Source organism: Lynx rufus, unplaced genomic scaffold, assembly GCF_022079265.1.
Source record: "Lynx rufus isolate CCGP_SWC_20201006 ecotype Redwood Valley unplaced genomic scaffold, mLynRuf1.p SCAF_15, whole genome shotgun sequence".
In the NCBI taxonomy this organism is placed as follows: Eukaryota; Metazoa; Chordata; class Mammalia; order Carnivora; family Felidae; genus Lynx; species Lynx rufus.
In genome coordinates, this window is record NW_025814829.1 from 15,361,876 (window position 1) to 15,387,834 (window position 25,959).

Consider the following 25,959-nt stretch of genomic DNA (forward strand, 5'->3'; position numbering starts at 1 on the left):
AAGATGAAAACCTGTCACAGAATTCTAACTGTAACATATATCATTTCTTTGATTCCAGACCAGCACTATGACATAGAAAGAGCTGTTACTATTCCTATTTTATAGATAGTAAATCAAAATTCAGCAAGGTAGAGTGATTTACCCAACTAGAGGTAGATTTACTTTTGAGTACAATTTTTTCTTTTACAGCATTATGATAAATGTTTGTTTGGATGATGGTATCATCCAAATAGATGATACATTTTCCCAGTCACCATCAAAAAACCTCTTAAGAACATCAATTTTATATCATTTAAGCATTTTGAGAATTTACTTCATCTTGCTTGGTATCCTGCATTATTTTTTAAAATATTTAAAAAATAGTCAATATCTCTGGGTTACACTAAATGCTATCTGCTAACTGAATCTTTCAAGCTTTATAACATTAGAATGACAACTTGGTCATTTGCTGACTCATTCCCTAGGTATTTCCACTATTATGAAATTGTTAATTCATGGGAGGATGTTTGCTTAATAATAATCAACTGTAGAAATAAAGAATGCAGAATTCTATTTTCAAAAGATTAGATTCTAAGTGTAGTATTTTGAGAAAGAACCTGCAGTGGCTGGTGAATCATAAGTGGAGACAGCTCATTTGACTTCCCAAGAGAAGGAAAATGAATAGAAAAGAAGGAAAGGAAGAAACAGCAGGAGGATTGCTTGTTCTGGAATTGAACTAAGGAGAAATACAATAGGTGTTGATTTGAGGTGAGGAGAGTTACTAGAGAGAGTAGCTGACCAGTGGGTCCAGTGTTGACAGGAAGATGAGACTACTTCCCTTGAATAATTTAAAGCACTCACTTGGAAACAAGCTAAGGATCAGGAATGGAGATTCAATGCAAAGAGGAAAAAAAGAAAGAAAGAAAAAAGAAAGAAAAAGAAAGAGAGAGAGAGAAAGAAAGAGAGAAAGAAAGAAAGAGAAAGAAAGGAAAGAAAGAAAGAAAGAAAGAAAGAAAGAAAGAAAGAAAGAAAGAAAAAGACAAAGAGAGAGAGAGAGAGGACGTTAAAACTACTGCTGAGCAGGACAGAAAACTGGGCCAGGATTGTGGGAAACACCAGAAAGGGGACAGGTGATGAGTTTTGTGAAGTTCTATTTCCCACCCAGGAGCCATCTTGAGATATAAAGTTGTAGACACAGAGCAATTCAAGCTTCCTTCTAACTTACTGGTCAGGGCTTTGTGGTAAAGTTTGTCAAATTCTAGAACTGCCTAATCTTAAAGCTGATGGGAAGCTTCTGATTCCTAAACTAGCAGCAGGGAAAGGCAAAGAGGATAGGAATTGAAGCAAGCAAATCAAGAAGGAAGGAAAATGGAGACCAAGAAGGGAAGAAAAGAGTAAAGCCCAATAATCCCCCAGGGCATAATGAATGGTCTGACACATATTGGCAAAATCAACCTGTGACCAAATAAACACGTACAGATGATTGTTTTCTTTTTCTCTACTTTTTGTTACCTCTCTGAGTGCCTAGGCCACCCAGACTTTATTAAGCACTTTTCAGGAGGAGAGAGGTGCATGCTTAAATTGATTTTATTTTTATTTCCCTTTATTAATCAATTCGACATATTTGTATTTATCACAAAAAAAAAATCTTGAGTTTCAACTAAAATAATAAAATAAGCTCAAAATGGATTCTTGATATTTTCTTTCAAAGAACTCAATGCATATATTCTAATTTTTTTTAAGTTTATTTATTTATTTTGAGAGAGAGAGAAAGAGCAGGAGAGGGGAATAAAAAGAGGAAGACAGAGAATCCTAAGCAGGCTCTGCACTGTCAGCTCAGAGCCCAACATGGGGCTGAGACTCATTAACCTTGAATCATGACCTGGGCTGAAATCAAGAGTCAGACACTCACCCAGCTGAGACACCCAGATGCCCTGATAGTCTAATTTTTATATAAGAATTTATTAATGTATACCCTAAGCAAGGCAATTCACTAAGCATATTAAAATATGAATCATAGAACAAATGTTCCTTGAATCAAGATGTAACTTAGACAAGGTAAATTCTACCTGCATTAACAGGGGAAAAGAAAAAATCTCAGTGACTTAACATAATAGAAATTTATTTCAGTTTATTTCTCTTAAGAGAAGTTCTGCTCTTAACCAGGCATTCCAGAACCTACCTGTCTGTCATGCTCAACATATGCTTACATAGTCATCTAACCATCAATATCTAGTTGGCAGGTGAAGAAAGAAAACCTATGGATGACCACACAAGGAGATTTTCATGGATGGAGCCTAAAAGTGATATGATCATTTTAGTGCACATTCTATTGGCCAGAAGTCTAGTCACATGGCATCAGAAAGCCTCAAGGGAGTCTGGGAAATGTAGTCCCTTGCTGAACAGCCACTTCCCAGCAATAAATTTGCACTATAAAGGTGAAGCATGAATATATAGCAGCCGGCCAACTCTTTCTATCTCAAGACACTTAAAGTGTGATAGACATGAGTGATTCATAAATATCATTTCAATGTAGGATATTTCTTATGGCAAAATGTTCAAGAGGCCTTTCTGTATTAAAAGAAAATTGACTTCTTTATGCCACTATTTGTAGTAACTATTGTTAATAGCAGCAATTGTCTGGTTGCCTCAGTTTGCCCAATCTTTTCCTTATAAAAGGCCATTTGTATTTGCAACATATTCCAAATGGTCCATCAGCTAGTCTTCTAACTACTTGGACATTTTGTTACAGTCCAAAAAGATAATAAAACAAAACATCTCATTAATAAACCTTATTTCTTACCATGTGCTTTTATTCCCTTAATAAGCTTTATTAATGTGCCAAATTCAATATTAGTCCAAGAATATTGTGTTAGGGGATTTAGGGGTATCCCAAATTCATATAGAATAATTTCACTCTCCGGGGAACCTGGGTGGCTTGGTTGGTTAAGCATGACTCTTGATTTTGGCTCAGGTCATGATCTCATAGTCATGAGATCGTGCCCCATGTCGGGCTCCAAGCTGGGAGTGGAGCATGCTTAAGATTCTCTCTCCTCCTCTCCCTCTGTCCATCCCCTACTCAAAAGGGCCTGTAAGTGGAGTTGGGGTGTTCACTGATACCCACAGCAATAAGGCGGTGGGTGGGCCAGCTCCACACTTTACTCCACTTCCTGTGAGCTAGAACCTAGACACATACCCACCCAGCTTTAACTATAGAGATGATGACAATGTCACAGAGGAAGGCAGAGCAACCCTTGTTGGTTGGGTACCCACATGGCTTTGGAAAGTAGTAGTCATCTACCTGCCCGATGACTTGGAGATGTTTCCAATTGCCTTTGGAGTCTCTTTGTTACAACCTTTCATCTAGCTAACACAGTAATATATTTATTATCATGGTATTTACATTTCAGGTGAACAATGATATTTAATTCCTTTGCCCTTCAGGTGGGACATGGGGTGGCTAAAGTCCCAGAGCTGGCCTATCACCCTTGAAAATGGATGCCTTCAAGCATCTACCACAGTAATATGGACAAGTTTTATCCTTTTTTAAGATGTGCATAATGATATGAAAAAGCTAAGAAGTGATTAACTTAGAGTTTTCTGAACATGTCCCCAAAACTCTTAAGCTTCTTTTCTAAAATCACTCTCCATTTTTATATTTCATATTCCTACCTCATCCACCATACTCAGTGATACACATGTGGCTTAGTGCCAGACACCCTATATTAAAAGAAACAAAAATACTAGCTGAAAGCTATTTCCCCCTTTTGTCCTCACCCTTGCTTTGATTTTTCCTCTTTTCTGTTTTAGCCGTAAGCAACAGGAAAGTTTTCTTTTCACTAAAATTGGAAATTCAATGATCCTCCACCCACTCATTTCCCTTTCCAACAAGCTCCGTGGACCTACACAAAGGGAGATTTTTGTGACTCCTCCTATGGTCAGGATTCAGGCCCTTCCTTTTACATTCTTCCTCCTTCTTATGGTTCAGAGCCTTTTCTATCTCCTGTGGTTTCTGTTTCTATCCCTGGGTATTTGTTCATCAAGTTTCTAAGGTGGGATGGTGTGATATTTCCACTAGGTTCTCTTTCAAAAATGAATCCTCGTGGCCTGTATTACTATACTTTTCCATTTATAAAAGTGAACCCATGTCCCAGCTTCTATAACATAATTACAACAGAAAAAATTTCCAATTACAGCAGTTCAAATTTATTCCAGGAAAATTCCTGACTAAAATAAGTACTCACATGCCCCAAAATCCATGCTTTTAAATGTGTCATAAAAGAAACGTCATTGACAAAATGGGGCATCTTTCTTTAATACCCTGGGGTCCAAATCTGGAGAATATTTGCAAAAATCCCTGAGGGCTCCCGACCATCCAGAAAGATCATTACTCAGTCAAGAAGGACTTATTAAATGTCTATTCCACTCAGTAGTGTCTGGGAGGAAGTCATGAGATGAGAAAGCAATATAAGTGGGCTTTTTGTCTAGCTAAGTACTCTCTCATCTGCTTGGTGGGAGGAAAATAAAAACCCACACTATTTATCCCATTGTCTAGAATCACAGAATGTCAGATCTTGTGTTATCTAATTTACTCTTCCTATTGGTAGATTTTAAAGCCCCAGTGCAAAAAGATCAAGTGGTTTATCCATGGAGACCATGGAGCCCCATATAATAAATTTACAAAGTTAAAAACCCACAAGTCAATAGTGCACTAGAACCTCTCTCAGAGGAGAGAGTTTTATAAACTGTCCCATGCTGACTCCCTCACTAAAGCTGGTATACACAATTATATCTTGGGAATATTTTAGTAATATTTCAATAATATAATGCTCCAGTAATACTTCAGTAATACAATGCCAGGCTGTTCTCTGTTTTTATTAAATGCATTAGGACAGGGCAGTTTACCCTGCACAGAATTATACATCAATAACAAATCTATGGCTTACAAATCTTATCAAGGTGAAGTAGAAAGTGCCAATTAACGCTATGAATATTTTGCTGAACAATAACTCGTGGAGCCTCTATTGTGTCTAGCCAGTGACTCTTCTGCACACCAGCATCAGGTAAGTTATCTTAGCCTGATTCCACATAACAACCACTAATAGCCAGCTCACTGATCCATCACTTACATACTCCCCATTATCTCATACTCTGTTAGTGCAAATTTGGTAAGCTATTATCCTGAAAGCTGGGAAACAGCAAAATTCTGCTAGATGCTTCTGAGAAAATTGTTGCCAGCAATTTGAATGTGTTACAGCAGACAATAAATTGAGAAAAATTTCCCTATCTTCATCTTTATTCTACCTTTCTATCATTTCTCACCTTTCTCTACATGTGCCCCATACACAATAGGTACCTTGATCCACTAGAAAAGCATTTTCCATTGTCCCACTGTTGAATGGTCCATCTCTGGAACATATAATAATTATTTGTTTTCCAAAGTGACTTGTGCCACCCACACCCAAACATTGTCAGTGAAAAGTTGTCCAGACCCTCTTTTGTAACCCTTCTGTATCCACAACGCAAGCTTATCATAGCACTGATACCATGTATTTGGATAATTTATTTAAATGACAATCATTGGACTGTCATATCTTTGAAGTCAAAATACCTAATTTACTTTTGCATCTCCGTTCCCTGTTATTCCTGATAAATATGCATGTTTGCTAGGTGAATGAAAATATCATTCAATCTATCAATAGCTTCGAAAAACAGTGTTGAGCATTACACTCCGTGTAAGGAATATGGGAGTTAGGAGGAAAAACCACCAAACAGTCCCTATGGGTAGCTGAAACAGAAGAGAAATGGAAAGAACTTTCTCCTTTGATTCAGGAGCAGCATTCCATAGAACAGAAAATGTTGCATTCTTTACCTGTACAGTGTATGTTTTCTGGTTGAAAGTCTTCTTTTAGGTCACATTATTGCCATCTTGCCATCACTTGCAATACATATGTGCCCTTTTCATTAGGCAGCCTTTGTGTTTAGTGTCTCATTGTTCTTTATGAAAATTATAGGATATCTGATTTAAAAAATCGGTATTTCCCTTAGGATAGATTAGAATCTAAGGGCATAGGTGTCAGCCTGAATATGGGTAGGGAAGATGTTCCCTGTAAGCAAAGGGAGCAAGTTGCTATAATGGCTCCTCAAAGGAAGTGGTAGCTATAAATGCAGAAGAGTGAGCCAGAGAAAGGAAAGAGGAGGACCACAAGCTGAGAGGGCCAGAGAGGAGGTGGTGAGGTAACAGGGCATATTGGGTATCTCTTGTTTCATTTGAGGTTGACTTATTATGATGTAAACTCCTTCACTTTACCCAATTTCCCAGACAAAAATACACACTTTTTGTTTGGCTTTTTTCCACAGTAACATGTGCTAACTTACCTAATAAGTGCTGTGTGTGAATGAAGAAATTTTTTGTTGTTGCTACTAATAAAGTAAGGAAGAACCTGTGCTCATCTGTGTTGAGATGCTGAAGAATAAACAAAGCCTATCATTAAAGAAAAAGACCTAGAAACTATGAAATTTAAGCTCTCCAACTCCTTTTTACCCTCAGAATTGATGGAAAATTTGGTATGGTTTTTGGATTACACAGCCTATAAAACTCAAGTTTCAGGGACATTTTTTACTGAGAACTGGAAGGAGAAAGAAAGTCCCAAAGCAAGAGTGATTTGCACATGGTTTTTTCTGAGAATGAACTCTCTAATGTAAACTGAAATAAAACTACTAAAGGACAGTTTCACAGAAACATATAGATTGATGCGTAGAAATATCTCTAAACTAGACTGGGAACTAGTCTTGACTTTAGAGAATGGACCTGTACCCATCTTCACATTGAAAGGTAATTAAAAAATGTGTCTAAGAAAAGTTGAAGAGGTTTTTAAATGATTTACAGGAAACTGTTTCAAGCGACGAGTTAAGGAGATTAGCCTTCAACTCCATTTGCTACAAAAAGATGGGTTTGTTTTGGTGAATGATTGTGAAGTGCCAGAAGGAGTGGAAATGAAATCTTAACAAAGATGGTGTATTTCTAATTGTATATTTTAAAGTGCAGAGTTCCTGGAAGTGTTTACCATAATACTCCTTGAAAGGACACAATTCTTTACTTGTTTGTTGCAATCAAAGCATTACTCTTGATCTATCAGAACTCTGTAGTTCTCCTTGGCAATTTCAGATGTCTAAAATTTAATCGAGAGGTTTAACATAACAATCCACAAAAAGAATCCTTTCCTCTTTGCAAAAAAATGAAAAACCTGCTTATTCTATTATCTTGGCAATTTTCATCATATTATCAACAGTGATTGTGAAGATTAGTTCTATGTGCCAACTTGTCTCCACCAAGTACCCCATTCATCCAATATTGGGCTGGGTGTTGTTGTGGAAGATATTTTGTAGATGTGATTTCCATCTATAATCAATTGACCTTGAGTAAAGGAGATTATCCTTAAAAATGTGAGTGGTCTTCCATCAAGTCTAAACGGCTTAAGAGCAAAATCAGTTTCCCTGAGGGAAAAGAAATTCTGCCTCCAGACTGCACCATTAGTTTCAAGCCTTTCAAGCCTACCAGCTTGCCCTACAGATTCAGATTTGCCCATCCCAACAATCACAGGAGCCAATTCCTATATCAATATAAATATATAAATATGTAAATAAATAAATAAATATTTCAAAGCTTTATATACATCCTACTGGTTCTGTTTCTATATAGAACTCTGACTAATACAGTAAACAGATAGATTAAACCATGGTATTGGCAGCAGGATTGCCAAACACTGATAAGAATAGATATGAGAGAGATGGTTAACCTAGCAAAAAATGTAATTGCTGAATTTTTTAGATAGTAGATACATAGGAATACATGCTGGAACTGAGAAATTAGATAAAAAGCCAATTTTTAAAAAAGTCAAGCAATATGAAAGCCGTTAAGGAAAATTTGATTATTGCCCAGTCTACATTTTAAGATTGAATGGAGAAATAATCATCTTGGAGGAAAATATGCTACTTCATTTAGCACTAAAATACATGTGTTATCCCCCTTTCCCTAAATTATAACCTTCTAGAAGATAAAGGAACATGTCTCAGATAAAGGAACATGTTCATGATAGGTACCCAATAAATGGTTACTGAATAAATAAACATCTTAGACATTCATCATTCAACGCATACTGACTGTGTTCCAACACTGTGCTAAGTGCGGGTGCTATAGTGGTAAAAACACACAGTCCTTCCCTCATGAAAGCAAGTCATAGTAGTTTATCTGAACTAGGGTCTGACAAAGGTGTTCAGAGATACGCTGGAGAAAAAGAGATTACACGATTTATGTCAAACTCAGAAAGTTAGCAGGGTTTTTTTCCAGAACATTTTGTTTGGCTTCTTAACTCTCACATATTTAAACCATTTGGTGGAGGCAATGTGGAGGTTAAGGGCATCAGTGGAGTTGTCAGAAAGACCCAACCTGGCATCACTACTACCCACGTCACTGTGGACAAGTTGCTTAACATCTTTGAATTTCAGGATTCCCAACTATAAAATGAGAACAATACCTAACTGACAGGGTGTGTATGGGGCGGGGCGATGAAGTAGTGCCAGTAAAGCTTGCAGCTCAGCACCTAGCATGTAGAAAGTCGGCAATGAATGGTAGCTAGCTTTGATATACTTTACACTTTAAAGCTACAATCTCTGGGGTGACAAGTTCCTTAAGCAAAGTAACCACTGCACTAAATAGAACTTCCTCATATTTGTCAAAGTATGTGTCCATTAGGCTCAGAGGGGCCTCCCTTCTTTCAGGATGACTGAGGCTGTGCTCAAACCATTAGTTTATCCAAGGGGAAATCCCCAACATGTGATGGTAAGGCTATAAAGAGGAATTTCCATGAAAAAGAAGAAGAGGTATGTATTTTTTAAATAATTGGGTTAAAAATGCTTAATATTTATTTATTTTTGAGAGAGAGAGCATGAGCAGGGGAGGGGCAGAGAGAGAGGGAGACACAGAATCGGAAGCAGGCTCCAGGCTCTGAGCTGTCAGCACACAGCCTGACGCAGGGCTCGAACTCACAGACCGGAAGATCATGACCTGAGCCGAAGTCAGACGCTTAATTGACTGAGCCACCCAGGCACCCAAATTTTTAAAATAATTGTATATATATATATACGTATATATATATATATATATATACGTATATATATATACGTATATATATATACGTATATATATATACGTATATATATAACTTACAAATAATAAGTATACATAGACTATATGTGTGTGTGTGTGTGTGTGTATATATATATGTATATAGACTATATATATATATATATACTCATGAGAATCACAGGCTATTAGACCTAGAAGTATTGGAGACCATCTAAATCCACTTTATAAAAGTTCAGAAAAGCAAAATAACTTCTCCAAGGGCACCAATTAGTGGCTGAGTGAGGACAACCTATCAGTTACAAGATATGATCTCTATATTACCTATAATTTATCTTCATACTTTAGAATTATTATTTTTCAAAGGGATAAATGCTATTTCCAAAAAAATCCTACAACCTACACTATTTTCTGCAAAAATTAAAAAGACAATGTTTTTTTTCTCTAACATGACTCATAACTTTTTAACTAAGTCTCTGGTCACTACATGGGAATTATAACTGGGTGGCAAGTCTGTTCGTCATTCCCGTGTGCCTGGCACTATATTAAGTACTTTGCTGTGATTTCTCATTTAATCCTCACCTACAAGTGGTTAAGACACATACCCTTATTTTCAAAATTAGCCAAATGGGTTAACTTAGGCTCAGTGACATTAGATCATTTGTACAAGTTCACACCGCTACCAGGTAGGAAGGAAAGATTTGAAGCTATTCAGCCTAACTCCAGAGGTACAGAAATATAAGAGATTCTTCACACTAAACTTGCTACATCCTTCCCTTTTATCTTATTTTCCAGTGTTCGGACTTCCCTGCTCAATCCATGATATATTATGCTGAGTGTTGACCTGATTCTCTAGCTGGTTGACTAGAGATTACAGTCACATAAGTCAGAAGAAACCAGCTCAGGGCTTCGTGCTGATGTAGCTAAGGAGTGGGATAGGTCAGACTGGACCTTTTGCTCCTGTAGGTGATGACACAGGAATGCAGCTTCCTTGGGGTGTGATCGGGATGGCCCAATAGAGAGCCTGGTGTCCTGTGGGCCTCAACAATGTAAAAATCTTCCTGGACAGCTTTCCAAATCGCTAAGAAAATTACATTACCCAAATATCTCTAAAAGCCCACTCCCTTTAATAATTCTCTTTGCTGGGGCGCCTGGGTGGCGCAGTCGGTTAAGCGTCCGACTTCAGTCAGGTCACGATCTCGCGGTCCGTGAGTTCGAGCCCCGCGTCGGGCTCTGGGCTGATGGCTCAGAGCCTGGAGCCTGTTTCCGAGTCTGTGTCTCCCTCTCTCTCTGCCCCTCCCCCGTTCATGCTCTGTCTCTCTCTGTCCCAAAAATAAATAAACGTTGAAAAAAAAAATTAAAAAAAAAAAAATAATTCTCTTTGCTAATCTGATATACTACATTCAAGCAGAAAATCATCAAAGTTACAGCAAAGTATATCAATGTTCCTTGTGGTAGCAGACAGAGAGAGTCAGGCAGAGTAGCTCTCTTACATTTGGCTACCTAACTGCAATGATAAGTAACACTTTTATAGATCCGTTTATTTGACAGTGTGGAAATTGAATTGAATTGAAATCAGAAGCTTGGGCCTACCTCACATTAGCTGTATAATCTAGGGCTTGCCATGACCCTGTATGAACTTCAATACCTTTTATATAATGGAACTGATTTCATTTGCTTTTACTTATTTAATGTGTTTATTATGCCCATCAAATAAGAATGTTTTAGACATGGGTGTGAAAAATATAAAATGTTATACAAATACCTGATACCATCATTAGTAACTAGTAGTATTTGGAAGGATTTTTACGCCGTATTTATCATATGTAGTTTATTCAGGTAGCGGTGTATCAGTCCTACACTAAGAGGGAATGATACAAACCACATAGGACATGGCTGTCACCAGTGTTAAAGGAAAACCCTCTTGTCCAGACAGGTGACAAGATTCCAAACAACAGAACTGAGAGGAATTTTTCAGGGATGATTATTCCAAACCCACCTAGGGAAACAAAGTCTTAGGAGAGACGGAGAGACTTGCTCAAACCCACCCAGTTTCAGTCCAATGCTTTCCTAATGTGGTTTTATTCTCTTCTTCATTTTGATTATTATAATCTAATTGTCTTTTAAAATAATCTAAAAGGGAGAAATTTGCATGATTGATGTCCTTTAATGGTCAGACTGTGAAGACTGAAAACTTCACAGAATAAATCAGATGAAAAGAAAATGACATCAAGGCAGCTATGGGACATGGGCTTGCAACCACCACCCCGAGACGACAACCATTAATCTTGTCATTAATGACATAGCCAGTAACAGTGTGACTCTTCTCCTTTCTGTGATTACTGAAGAGGTGACAAAGCACTAGCCCATGGGAAACTCCTGGAAAATAAAAAGAGACTAGATGAGGCATATTTTCCCTCAAGTTTATTTAAAATGCAAGGATGGTGATTGGCTTTTGAAAAGTATTAGCCACCACTCTTTCCTTCTCAAACACTCCATTTTACTTCCACCCACTCAAAACTTTTTATAAATAAGACCATTTGGTCACAGAATAAAAGGAAGTAAACAAGACTGATGGTTGCTTAATTATTTCATGTGTTAAAAAGTCATAAGCTTTCAATAGATATAGAAATGCCAATTGAAAATTTTAGGTATTTAACAGAACTCTTCTCCAGAACTAACAACCCCATATCCTGTGGCAACTCCTGACCTGACTGTTCCATTGGAGACATTGTCCCCAGAACGAGCCTCAGTTAGTCAAAATCTTCTAAAAACTGTTACAAAAAGTGAAAGTAGAGGACACCAGCAGAATACAACGAAACTATGATCTCCCTTGAGCCCACTTCATCTCTGTCAATGCTGTCTGTGTTTGTATCCCTTTCTTAATTAATCACATAACTTTTTTGGACTATATTGCATTAAGATCCTATTCATTTTCACATGAATTTATTTGAAGAAAGCTCTTTATATTGTCTGAAACTATAAGATTTTAATGTATTCCTTTTTATTAAGAATATTGTTTATTCCTGGTTATCTCATTTCACTTTTGAGATGCCCCTCCCATCCTCCAAACTATCCATAATGTTAGTGTCATACCACCTTGAAAAGGACTAGAATTATAGAAGTGATCATGCTGACAATCTAGAAAGAGAATTTTTTTTAATTTACGTGTAATTTTGGAGAAAATGTTCCCTAACTATGTCCAGCATGGATGTGAGCACATTCCCATGGATAAGATGCCCTAGCTAATACTGATAGACATAAAGCTCTGTAAGCTTTTTAACTCTGTAAAAGCCCATCCTTCCATTTAGAATGCTCCTCCCTGCTCTAAATAAATAAACTCATAAATGAGTAATACAAACATACAATCTGCCGAAAATTTGAAGCTTTTTACATGTAAGAGTCAATTAGAGATTTTTTTCAAATCTAAACTAATCATTTTTCTATAAATCTCCATTACTCTTTAAAACCCCCTTCTGTTCCAGGTATCCCCATTAGAATTCTAAATTAAAATCAACACTTATCTTTGACTAGTTCCTATCCTCACTGCCTTTATCCGAGAGAGAGAGAGAAAGAGAGAGAAAGAGAGAGAAAGAGAGAGAGAGAGAGAGAGAGAGAGAGAGAGACAAAGCATGAGTGGGAGAGGGGCAGAGAAAGGGAGACACAGAATCTGAAGCAGGCTCCAGGCTCTGAGCTGTCAGCACAGAGCCCAGCACAGGGCTCAGACTTTCAAGCTGTGAGATCATGACCTTAGCTGAAGTCCGACACTCAACCGACTAAGCCACCCGGGCGCCCCACACCCAGACATTCTCTTGACTCACTTCCTATCCACTTTTCAACCCACTGCACTGAAACTTATATCCTCACAACTTCTCTGAAGCTGCCTAATAAATAAAGTTAATGTGTACCATAACTTCACATATTTGCTACAGAATATTATTTTTTTCATATTTATTTTTGAGAGAGTGTAAGCAGGAGAGGGGCAAAGAGAGAGGGAGACAGGGGATCTGAAGAAGACTCTGCACTGACAGCAGAGAGCCGGATGCGGGGCTCAAACTCATGAATTGTGGGATCATGACCTGGGCGGAGATTGGACGCTCAACCGACTGAACCACTCAGGGGCCCCACTACAAAATATTCTTATCTGCTCAATTTCCCTTTTCCAGTTACCACACATGCTATTGCCAGAACAGTTTGCATAAATAACTACCTCAATGTGGTTACTCCCCTGCTGAAGAGCCTATGGAATACCAACCACATCAAAACTGAACTCTTCTTCCTAGTTTCTGAGTTGTTCATGCCCAACTTTCTTTCCCATACTCTAATACCTGCTCTCAAGTTCAATCATGAAGAATGGCATGTTTGGTTCCTAATCTCTATATCCACCCCATTGTTGAAGACTCAGTATCCCTACTCACAGGTTTAACCCTGCCTCTAGGCTTTGAGCAATCCTACACCTAAAACAACGGAATATGAGAATCGCTGTATTAATAATTTCCTGGTATGTTGAACTAGTCTTGCTGCTTATGTCCACTTTGACATGAGGACCTTTCATCTTTTCTTCTGATCACTAGCGCCTCATACTGACTTGACTTACCTTTTATTAGCCCCATGCACCCAGGCACTGATACTAGACCTCCACTAGTATCTTCACTAGCTCCTTATCTTCCTGACTTTCTATTTGTTGACTGCTGTTTCAGCCTCTCTTGATAATTATCCTCTTTCCCTCTGGACCTGTACTTGTCTTGGACCCTTGATTAGAGTTACTTTGCCTTCTCCTGATAGTCAAACTCCCTGGTTTCACACACTGGCCAACATATCCGCTTTTCAGATAATCTTGATTCCATATTCTAGAGCTGGCTTAGACTCGAGTTCATCAATTCTAACTTGAAGTTTTTCGGCCTGGATCATCCCATAAGCAGACAAGCTCAGCCGCTTCACTGTAAGGTCTGCTACAGCATTTATTCCACATCCATTTTTCTTTCTTTTTTCTCCAGATTTTATTGAGGAATAGTTTAAAAATAAAAATTGCATGCATCTAAGTGTACAATGTGATGCTTTGATATTACACATATGCATTGTGCAATCATTATCACAATCAAGCTAATTAACATAACCATCACATCACATTATTTTTGTTGTTGTTTTTGGTGAGGACAATTATAATCGACTCTCTTAGCAAATTTCAAGTATACAATACAATATTAACTATTGTCACCGTGTTGTATGCTAGCTCTCTGGATCTTATTCATTCTGCATAACTGAAACTTTGATCCCTTTCCCCAGCACCTCCCCATTTTCCCCACCTCCGAGCTCCTGGTAGCCACCATTCTACTCTCTGCTTCCCTGAGTCCTGTGAGATTTTTTTTTTTATGTTCCTCATTTTTACAACGTTACACGTCTGTTCCGCAAAGGCAGATCTATCATTCGAAGCCCACTTCAAGTCCTACTTCAACAAATTCAAGTGTCTGGTATAACATCTCTGAACGTTACAATAGTTCTAATCTGTATTATAAATAATATCTTACCTTTCTCTACTCTTCAAAGTATACAACATAATTGTTGCTAATAACTTTGCAGTTACAGGACACATTTTATCTCAGCATGAAATTGCATTTTAATATTCAGAATATTTTAAAATAGGAATTTTTATAAAATAAATGACAAAGTATTAGACTATAAGTTTAACTGATATATAAATGGAAAGATAGATCTTTTACACAATATCAAACCAAGAAGAGTAAAATATAAACCCTATAATGTAAGCAGATTATGGATGAACTGCTTTAGGCTATATTCTCTCTTAAGAGAGTATGATGGTTGTTCCAATATATGGTATTATGATTTTCTTATACATTAAAAAAAAGTATTTAGCATCATACGGACAAACTTGTTACATACTATATTTATTTAGCATTTTTTACATATGTGAACAGTTAAAATTTGGTTTTGATAGATTAACAGGAAGGAACTATAATTACAACACAAAATAAAATGAGATGGCCAAATTGGATCTCTTGGATCTATCTAGCTTTACAATTGTAGGATTCTATGGAATATTCAATCATCTGCCACCAACAAACTCTTGAGATAACTTTCATCTCAGTAATATTGTAAACCATAAGCACGGAAATGGACCTGGATAATGTTTTCTGATGGTTTTTAATTTTATTCCGTGATTATAGTCTTTGAAGATTAGATTGAGTCTGGGCTTCACCATTAAATAGTTATGTGATCTAAGACAAGTCACTTCCCTTCTCTGACTTCATTCCCTCATTTATAACATAGGAATAATATAAATAATTAACCTATCTTCCTCAGGATAATATTACAAAAACATATGAGATAACATATATTAAAGTGCCATACAAATAACAAAATTTTATATAAAATTTGATTATTACATTATATATATATAACTACTTAAATATACCAAGATTATATTCATTCAACTTGAAATAGTTAACATTTTGCATTAGTATCAGACCACTTCTTCTTGCCTTGGTTACTGGTGAATGGCCAAGACTGTTGCTGTAAATAAATGGGCACTAGGCTGTTTCTAAAAAATACATGTGGCTCAAGATTAGACTTCTTCCGCTTTGTGGTCTCACATGTCTGACCACAGCAACTATTTTTAATCATAGTCTATACTTTTTAGTGACATCTAACTCCATACGTCAGAGTCATCATCCTTAGCAAGATGTAGAGATGTATGACGTGTTTGATGTACTTCTTTTTTTGTTTTGTTTTTCTTTATCATTTTCATATGTGTTTCTACTTCGATAATTTTAAGAACATTCAGATCACCTCACAACATTGAGGCAGGCATTGACCACTACTTCCTCAAGTCTATAAAGTTCTGATAAGAAAATGTGCTAGCCAACTGTTCTTGACCTAACTTAACTAATAAAAATATTTCTTTTTTTTTAATTTTTTTTTTAATGTTTACTTATTTTTGACAGAGAGAGAGAGAGAGAGAGAGAGAGAGAGAGAGAGAGCATGAGCCGGGGAGGGGCAGAGAGGGAGGGAGACACAGAATCTGAAGCAGGCTCCAGGCTCTGAGCTGTCAGCACAGAGCCGGACATGGGGCACGAACTCACAGACCATGAGATCATGACCTGAGCTGAAGTCGGACGCTGAACTGACTGAGCCATCCAGGTGCCCCTACTAATAAAAATATTTCTAAAGAAAGTTTATAAAATAACAATGAATTGCCATTATTTTCAACTCTAACTGAATATTTTTACGTACTAAAGGCTGAACTATATTATTTAAATAAACACTTGGAATTACAACTTAGACTGTCTCTATATGTTAATGCATAAAGGAGCATGATATTTGCCACTTTATCTGCTTAGTCTTGATAGAGAAAACATGGCAAAGACTCATGAATATGTGGTTCAGTTGGATTAACTAAAACATCATTAATATTCTAGTGTCATCTGTTTTTCTCTCTCCCAGAACACAGTAAGGCTATGAGAAGAGAAGTTCGTATCCCAAAATAAGTGTACTCCACAGTTAAACATTGAGAGGAAGGATGAGACAAGGAGCTTTAGGGATTAGCTGCCCATCCCACAGTATGAGATCAGCCTCCAAGGCCATTTCAACCTCAAAAATGAAACACGGTGGGGTTGGGGATAGGGGTATAGCAGCAGAAAAAGTCTGCCGTGGACTCTATTTCTTCAACACCACACTCCCAAACACTCTGACCTCTTAGTAAATTTCTTTCAAATAAATATGGTGCATTTCAAAAGAATTGCAGTAAATAAAAATGTATCTTTCTTTTAGCATAGGTATGTTCCTTCTAAAGAGAATAAATGCATCTTTTTTGAAGATTAAATAAAACATGAGAAAAGTTGATCACAAAGAAAATCCTCAATAAGTTCCGAAAAAGTAAGTTACACAGACCACAATTCAATAAAAATCTGATATTAAAAATACACATTTAAACAAAAAACGGTTTTTGATTATAATATTCTAAAGAAAACCTCTTAAGTCAAAAGAATAAAATAAAGAACAATTTGTAAAATAAAACATAGGACCATTTCAACAACAAACTTGAGAATACTATATATAAAATCACAAGTTCATTGCTTATTTTTTTAAGGAAAATAAATGTATTAAATATTTACATCACAAAAAGAATGAAGAAACAACAGCAAGAAAAAGCAGTTATTCAACGAATAAAATTATTCAATGAAGAAAATACTAGATAAAAAACTGAAATTAATAAATTATACATTGGTGAATCTAGGAATGGTTAATTGCAAGAAAATAAATAGGAAAACCTCTATTAATTCTAATGAAACATTAAAAAGTAATTATATTGGGGCACCTGGGTGGCTCAGTTGGTTAAGCATCCAACTTCAGCTCAGGTCATGATCTTATAGTTCATGAGTTCAAGCCCCACATTGGGCTCTCTGCTATCAGCACAGAGCATGCCTCAGATCCTCTGCCCCCCTCTCTCTCTGCCCCTCCCCTGCTCTCTTTCTCAAAAATAAATAAACATTTTTTTAAAAAGTAATTATATCTTAAAGAATATATAATAACAAGAAGATAATTCACTATCCATTCTTTCATTTGTTTGTTCAAAAAGTCTATGAAGCATGAAGTGTTAAATTCTATGCACTGGGGATATAATAAAGAATGATCAGGAAAAATTCTAACCTTAATGAGCCAATATTCTATTGGGAAGAGACAAATTAATAATAATAATAATAATAATAATAGTAATAATAGAGAGAAAAAGGGAGGGAATAAAGAAAAGACAGAAAATAGAAAAGAAAAAAGGGAAATCAATTGACAATAAGTGCTAAAATAAAAAAGTAATGGAATCAAAGTCATAGAGAATATGGAGATAGAGAAGTTTACATGGTGTGTTTAGGGAAGGTCCCTGGATAAGACAATGTTGGAACTGAAGGACATGAAGAGATGAACTTTGTGTATTTATGGGAAGAACATTTCATAGGTAATGAACAGCAAGTACAAAGTACCCAACTGACCAAGCGAGGTTGATGGCAAGGAAGAAATATTACAAAATCTCCATCTGGTTCTCAGGAATCCAGGTGCTGAGGGAATGGGCCAGGTAGAGTCTGAAAAAGCAACATGTCTGACCGAATTCCCCAAACCCAGCATGATGCAGGAGCAGTAGAGGATGAACTGTTTGAGGTCCTTAGGCAGCTGGGCTCAGGAAGCTTTAGAATGCCCCTCTCCTTGTGTCATGGAGGAACATAGAAATAGCTGGAGAGTTGGACTCAAAATGCTTCATAGTCAGAGATGAGAAGAATTTAGCAGTTACTCTGAACTAGCATCTAAGGACTAAGCAGGACCAGGGACGACTGGACCATTAATGTGGTTTGACCACCAAGGTCCAGAGGGAAGCTTGGAAGGACACCAAGATGGACAGAGGATGACAACTTGTGACCAACTGGTCTCTTCTGTTAGAAACAAGACAGAGGCACCTGGGTGGCTCAGTTGGTTGAGCATCCAACTTTTGATTTTGGCTCAGGTCATGATCCCAGGGTTGTGGGATGGAGTCCCACGTCAGCCTCTGTGCTGTGCATGGAGCTTGCTTAGGATTCTCTCTATTTCTCTCACTCTCTCTCTCTTTCTCTCCTTCTGCCCCTCTCCCCTGCTCATATGCTCTCTCTCTCTCTTTCTCTGAAAGAAAGAAAGAAAGAAAGAAAGAAAGAAAGAAAGAAAGAAAGAAGACAACAAACTGAAAATAGAGTCACTTATACTAAGTCCTGTCCCCAAATGGAGACACAGTTTCAGCCTCCCCAGAAATGGATTCTTAAACCAATCAGGAATCACCTGATCAAAACTAGTTAGGTAATCTGCCTGATGGAGCCCTGCCATCCCCTAAAGGAAAGTAATCTTGCAATAACCAACCCACTTTTTGCCTCCTCATTTCCACTCCCTTCTGCATATAAAAGTCTTCCATTTGTACAGTCCTTGGAGCTCCTTTCTATGTGTTAGATTAGATACTTCCTGATTTGAATCAATTTTCACTCAAATAAACTCTTAACATTTTTAATATGTCTCAGTTTATCTGATATGTCTCAGATAAAGTTTTTTTTTTTTCAACGTTTATTTATTTTTTGGGACAGAGAGAGACAGAGCATGAACGGGGGAGGGGCACAGAGAGAGGGAGACACAGAATCGGAAACAGGCTCCAGGCTCTGAGCCATCAGCCCAGAGCCTGACGCGGGGCTCGAACTCACGGACTGCGAGATCGTGACCTGGCTGAAGTCGGACGCTTAACCGACTGCGCCACCCAGGCGCCCCTCAGATAAAGTTTAATATGTCTCAGTTTACTCTGATACCACAATTTTATGGAAACGCCAGAACAGCCAGAGATTTTGAAATTAGGTTAGAGGAGATGAGAAATTTTAATTTCTTGAATACATGAGTTAATGGATTGAAGTCCATATTCACTCACCTGTTGAGAGCAACAAGAATGCAAATATGTATATTCCTACACAAATATAAAATACACATTTGGCATGAAGCATAGACCAAGACAGGTTTTTTTTGGTCCTATTTCTTCGGGATTTAGGTTATCTAAACTCTGGATATGTCATCCCTGTCGTACAGACCAAATCCTGGACATGCTAGGTAAATCTACTGTAACTCAGAAAATAAATTGCAGCTACAAAACTGTCATGAAGAAGGAGAGAGTGTTGTGGGAGGAGAGCAGGGAAATTGGACCGAGGCTGGAGGATCAGGTAAAACTTCTCTAAGCAAGAAGCATTTTAACTCAGTTACCTACATGAAGGAGCCTCACCACAAGTCTGTCCATCCAGTGAGTTTTTAACACCTATTTTATAGGTGAGGAAAAGTGTAATGATGTTTGCCTGGGGGGAAGGTCAGGAATCGATACACTAAAGGGATGTCAAAGATTTTTATTTAGCCTTTTTCTTTTCTAAAAAAAACTTTATTTATTTATTTATTTGTTTGTTTGTTTTGAGGCGGAAGCAGGGGGCAAGAGAGACAGGAGAGAGAGAAACCCAAGCAGGCTCCTCGTTGTCAGTGCAGAGCCCAACATGGGGCTCTATCCCATGAACCAGGAGATCATGACCTGAGCTGAAATCAACAGTGAGATGCTCAAACGACTAAACCACCCAGGTGCCCTTATTAGCCTTATTTCTAATTGTTTACTTTTCATAAAGAGAATAATTTTGTGTAATACTTATGTAATTAAAATCCATTTTGCATAAGTAACTCATGCCGGAGATCACCTAGCAAATAACTGCCAATGCTAAGATTTCAACTCAGGTCTATCAGACCCCAATGCTTGTAACCAGTATGTTCTGGAAAACATCTAAACTTCCAGTAATAAGGCAATGGGTATGTAAATCATAGTAAAAAGTAGCTAATTTGGAGTCTAAGGTTCAGGCGCTTTTGATAAATAGAATAGGTCTACCACAGACCGACTAGCTTTTGGAACTTATATCCTGCTCCATGGGAAGTACCTGATGCCTTTCCTCCTCCATGTTTACATTCTCCATTTTTCTGCATAAAAGCTGTGGCATTCACCTGGCTACAGATACCATAAGTTATGTGTGATGTTCTGAAAGATGAAGAAAAGATACAGAACTTAAACAAATACCTAGGACAGGACCTGGATCATCAGCCTCTGATGGAGGCAATCTCTCCCTGTTGCCAACCACACGCAGACACACACACACACACACACACACACACACACACATACACAACACATACACACTCTTATACACCACGACGGCCAGCACCATTTTATCCAGCTCATTGTTGGCAGCAAAGAGGACATCTATGATAATCGGGTAAGGAAGAGTGATAGGTCTTATTTTATCACAATGTAGGCATCGATGCTTTTCTGCCTTGGAAACTGGAAGTACATAAGTCAGAATTCTTTGTTGTAAGCAAAAATAGTTCAAAACAAAAACCTAATTAATCATAAAAGGAATTTATATATTAGAAGGCTATTGGCTGGCTCTTATAACTGCTAGAAGGCCCAGAGGTTGGAAACTCTATCCCAAATCCTGCTGCAAAACTGTCTCATAGACTGGCCCTCACTACCCCTCAACCCCTGGGCACTGACATGGTGCTTGTGGTGCCCACACTCCAAACACCAAGAGCTGCTATGGACACCACAGCACTTCTGCCTCCGGGAGCGGACAGCGGCTGCCATGTTCACTGCTCTCCCTGGAAGGATCCTGCCATTCCCCCTTCCACGGGACTGACTTCTGATTCACATATGGCACAGTACATCTGTTTGGCAGGTGCTGTGACACATCCCCATGTCCTAGCTACAAGGGAGTCTGGAACATTTTTAATTTTCCTCCACAAAGTGAGAGATGGGCTCTATCTTATAAGGTAAGGGATTCTGTAAGGGGTTCAGATGCTGAGAAATCCACAGAATGACAAACATCAACCACAGAGTGAGATGGGAGAGATGAAGAGAACCCAAAATGTCTTTCTCTGTCTCCCTCTGCTTCTGAAACAAGGGACTAAAAAACCAAAGAAGTCAATGATGGATGTGACAACCTATTCCAAAAACATCTTAACACCTTCATTTTCAGCCATGAGTAAATGAATATTTTACCTGAAGCAAACAAATATCCACACAAGTTAAAGTGCAGTATTACAAGTGGTTCAGGAGAAAACAGATGCCAGGCTGGCCTCCAGTCAGCCAGGCCTAATAATACACCCTTCACATACCTGTCACAGGTCCTTCAGAGCCACCCCAGGTGACCATCCTCCTTCTCCACCTCCTCTGCCCCTGCTCTTCTCCACCCTGCAACAGACTGCCAGGGCAGATCTTGGATCTTCCCCCAACCTTCCCTCTCTCATGAATACCACATGCATGACAAGTGAAATCCCAGGATTTGATGAATGTTTGGTCCCTCAAATCCTCAGTCTTACAATTATTCCTAGTTCATGGACTATGAAAATAACTATGTGAGGTTCCCACATAGTAATAATTATTCCCAATTAATCTTTCCACCTAGAGCTTAGATATAGAATACCAGGGGTGCAAAAAAATAGAGCTATGTGTCTAACTCTCTAAAATGCCACTTTATGCTTCAGCAAAAATGTTATTGTCCTTTCCTACAAAATTATCATACTGGCTTTTAATTATAGTGGGTTACAGTGACACCTAGTGGCTAATGGGCATATTTTGGAATACCAATTTGATCAGCTTAATCAACTTTCTCTCTTTTTTCATAAATACAGTCATAATGTCCATTTATGGATTCTGGCACATTTAAAGAATACTGAAAATATATAAAATTTCCATTTCCCACAAAAAGATAGAAATGCTCAGACGAGCAATCTATAATTTAAAAAGGTCACCTTTTAAAAATTCTACTTAAATAAACCTTAAAAAGATAGAAAATAAAATTATGGGCAGTCAGAATTAATGCATACTTTGTAATCGGTTAACCCCTCAACAGTTTAAGAATGTGAGGCATAATTGCTTAAACTAAAATTACTGGGATAGAAGTCAGTTTCATAGTCCTGACTGTGCTGCTAATTAGCTGTTGTGAACTTGAACAAATTATGTATTTCTCTGCCCCACAATTCCATAATTGGTAACACAAGATTAGAACTTAGATGGTTTTTGAGTGACTCCCAACAAGACACTCCACAAATTGCCAGTCTCATGGTCCTCCTTATCATCTAGCCCTCTGTTCTAACACCACCAGACATCTAAATGCCCAGTGCTGACTCTGGATGAAAAGTTTACCAAATATTAGCATTTCTGGTACATGTATTTTATTTTGGGTCCCAAATTCATAATATGTCCTCAACATTTAATTCATTTATAGTCTCAACCTTGAGTAGATATACTAGCTTTGAATGTGTCCCCAACATGCTTCAGTAAACTATCAAAAGGAATCACTAGTGTCTTGTTTTTACTTCATATTTAATAAAGAGATAGTTTTTCACTTTAAAATCCATGAAATTGTAATTTTGTGTAACTCAATCAAATCTTCTCAATGTCTTCCACTTGTTACATCTGAAAAGCCCTATTCCTTGAACTCATTTTATGGTTACCCTCTCTCGCCCAACTACACCTCCCCCACCACTTTTCTGTCCTCACTTTCTCTCTCGTTGTTTTGCTTTTCATTTTATTCTTTTTAAAAAAAAATGTTTTTACCAGTAAGTCTCCAAAGCATAGATATTAGTAGTAACAATATGTCAAAGACTCATGGATACACCACTTTTTCTGGGTAAATTTTAACATGCCATCATATTTGATTTAGTAAAAACAGAACGCTGTGCAGACAGTTGAGACCCTTATACCTATCTCTACTCTATCCCTGTCTTTGCAGATAATCACTCTCTAGATTTGGGGCTTATAATCTACCTGTATATCTTTATATTTTCATTACATGTAACTACAAATCATTGTATATTGGGTGGCATGTTTTTAAATGTTATATAAATTTTATATATAAGGATATATCCTTATGCAGTCTGTACAGAAGTTATTAAGTTTAACAGAAATATTTACCAATATTTTCCATTAAGGTTTACACTTTTAGTTTTTTCTTTAAGGATCTTTCTGTAGCTCAAGGTCATAAAAATATTCTCCATTAATTTTTTTGAGGTATTAACATTTATGTCTTTAACCCATATTTTTGTAGGTATTGTGAGGTTGGGGTCTAAATTTATGAGGGACTTTCTCCATGTGGATAATCAATTATACCAGCACTATTCATTGAAAATTCTATATTTTCTGCTGATTTTCACCTCTGTGATCTTATTTTTCCATATGAGGAGGAACATTCTGTCCTTGTACATTTTTCCATTTGTCTTTCTTTGCACAGATATTCCACCTTCATAATTTCTATTACCTCGAGTAAATCTAGATATCTGTTCTTTCCACCTGTTTGGAAAGTGCATTCACTATTTTTGATCCTTCCTTTTATAATGAATTATAGCAAGAATTTATCAAATTCAAAGAAAAACTCTATTGTAACTTTGTTTGGAATTGTATGGAATGTATAAGCTAGTAAGGGCAGAGTTAATATGTTGGCAATGTTCTCCTCCATGGACATAACATAGTTCTCCATTTCTTTTGCAAAATAAAATGTTCATTTTCTCTAGAAATTCTTTTATATCCCTTGTTAAATTTATTCCTAGGCTCTATATAATTTTTGTCACTATTACAAGTATTATGCTATGTAAAGAAAGGCAGTGTATTTTTACATACTAACCGTGTATTTCAAAAACTTTGGTGAGCCTTTTCCAAATGTCAGATAATTTCCCTAAGTAGATTTTCTAAGTAGATAATCCTACCATAACATAGTTATACTACTTTTGTCTCTTCATTGCTTATAGTTATGCTTATTTTTAATTTCTGCACTAGGCGTGGCCTCTAGTAAAATATTGAATAGAAAAAGTAATAGTAACTTCCTACGATAATGCTTTGAGTGTTTTACTCTTCCTATGACATTTGCTGTAAATTTTTGGTAGAAATTCTACACAGCATTAAGGAAATTTTCCTCTATTCCTTGTTTTTCAGGAATTTTTATTACAAATGGGTATTGCATATTTTTATCAAATGCTTTTTCTAAATTTATTGAGGTAATCATGGGGCTTTTACCTATTAATGGGATGAAATATGCTAATAGTTTCATTACAGTAAAACTTCCTTGCATTCTGAAACAAACCCAATATAATCTTCATGTATTTGTTTATACAATATTAGCCTGGATTTGCTAATATCTTAGGAATTTTGCTTGTAAGTCCATAAGAAAGATGAGCCTACAATTTTCCTTTGTTGTGTTGTCTTTCTTCAGTTTTGGCATAGAAGTTTTACTAGTCTCAGAAAACGTGTTTATGAGGGTACTGATTCTCTACTCTGAAGAAGCTGATGTTGTATTGATATTATCTGCTGCCGACATTATTTGGTAAAATCTACCTGTAAAATTATCTGGGACTGGATTTGTATGTTTGTGAGTGTAAGAGAAAGTGATGTTTGGCTTGGAGTGGGGGAATGTGCTCAAGATTTTCAACTTTTCATGCAATTGCCTTAGTAAAGATTTATTCAAAAATTTTATTCACGTTTCAGTAATTCACATAAATTACATTTGTGTGGAAATCTGACCAGTTATTTCCTGAATGCATAGTACTCTCCTATGATTGTACTTAATATCTATTGGATCTGTAGATCTATAACCATGACATTTTTCCATGTCTAATATTGTTATAGAACATCTCTCCTCTTTCCACCATCACTGCTGCCACACAGACTTTTCTATTAACTTTACATAGAGACAAATATATTTTTTAATTCTATGTTCCCTTTATCTTAATTTTTTAAATTCATTTTTGAGAGAGAAACAGAGCATGAGCAGGGGAGGGGCAGAGAGAGAGGGAGACACAGAATCCGAAGCAGGCTCCAGGCTCTGAGTTGTCATTACGGAGCCCAATGTGGGGCTCGAACCTATGAACTGCAAGATCATGATCTGAGGCGAAGTTGGCTGCTTAACCAACTGAGCCACCAGGAGCCCCTCTATGTTCCCTTTCTCTTAATTTAGAATTATAGTTGCTTTTTATTTCATTAACTTTTTCTCTCAGTTGTACTATTCCTTTCCTTTGATTTTGATGGGTTTTCCCTACTGATATCTCCCTGACTTTTTGTGTTGGTCATTTAGCTCATTATTTTATAGTTTTTCTTCTTTTTAAAAAATCAGCATTTAATGTTATAAAAAAATTTAAGAATCACTTTAGCTTTACCTCACAAGTTTTGATACATAACATTTTTATCTTTCATTCACACTTTCCAGTTCCCATTTTGATTCCTGTGTATTTTTATTTGACTTCAGTTTCCAAAT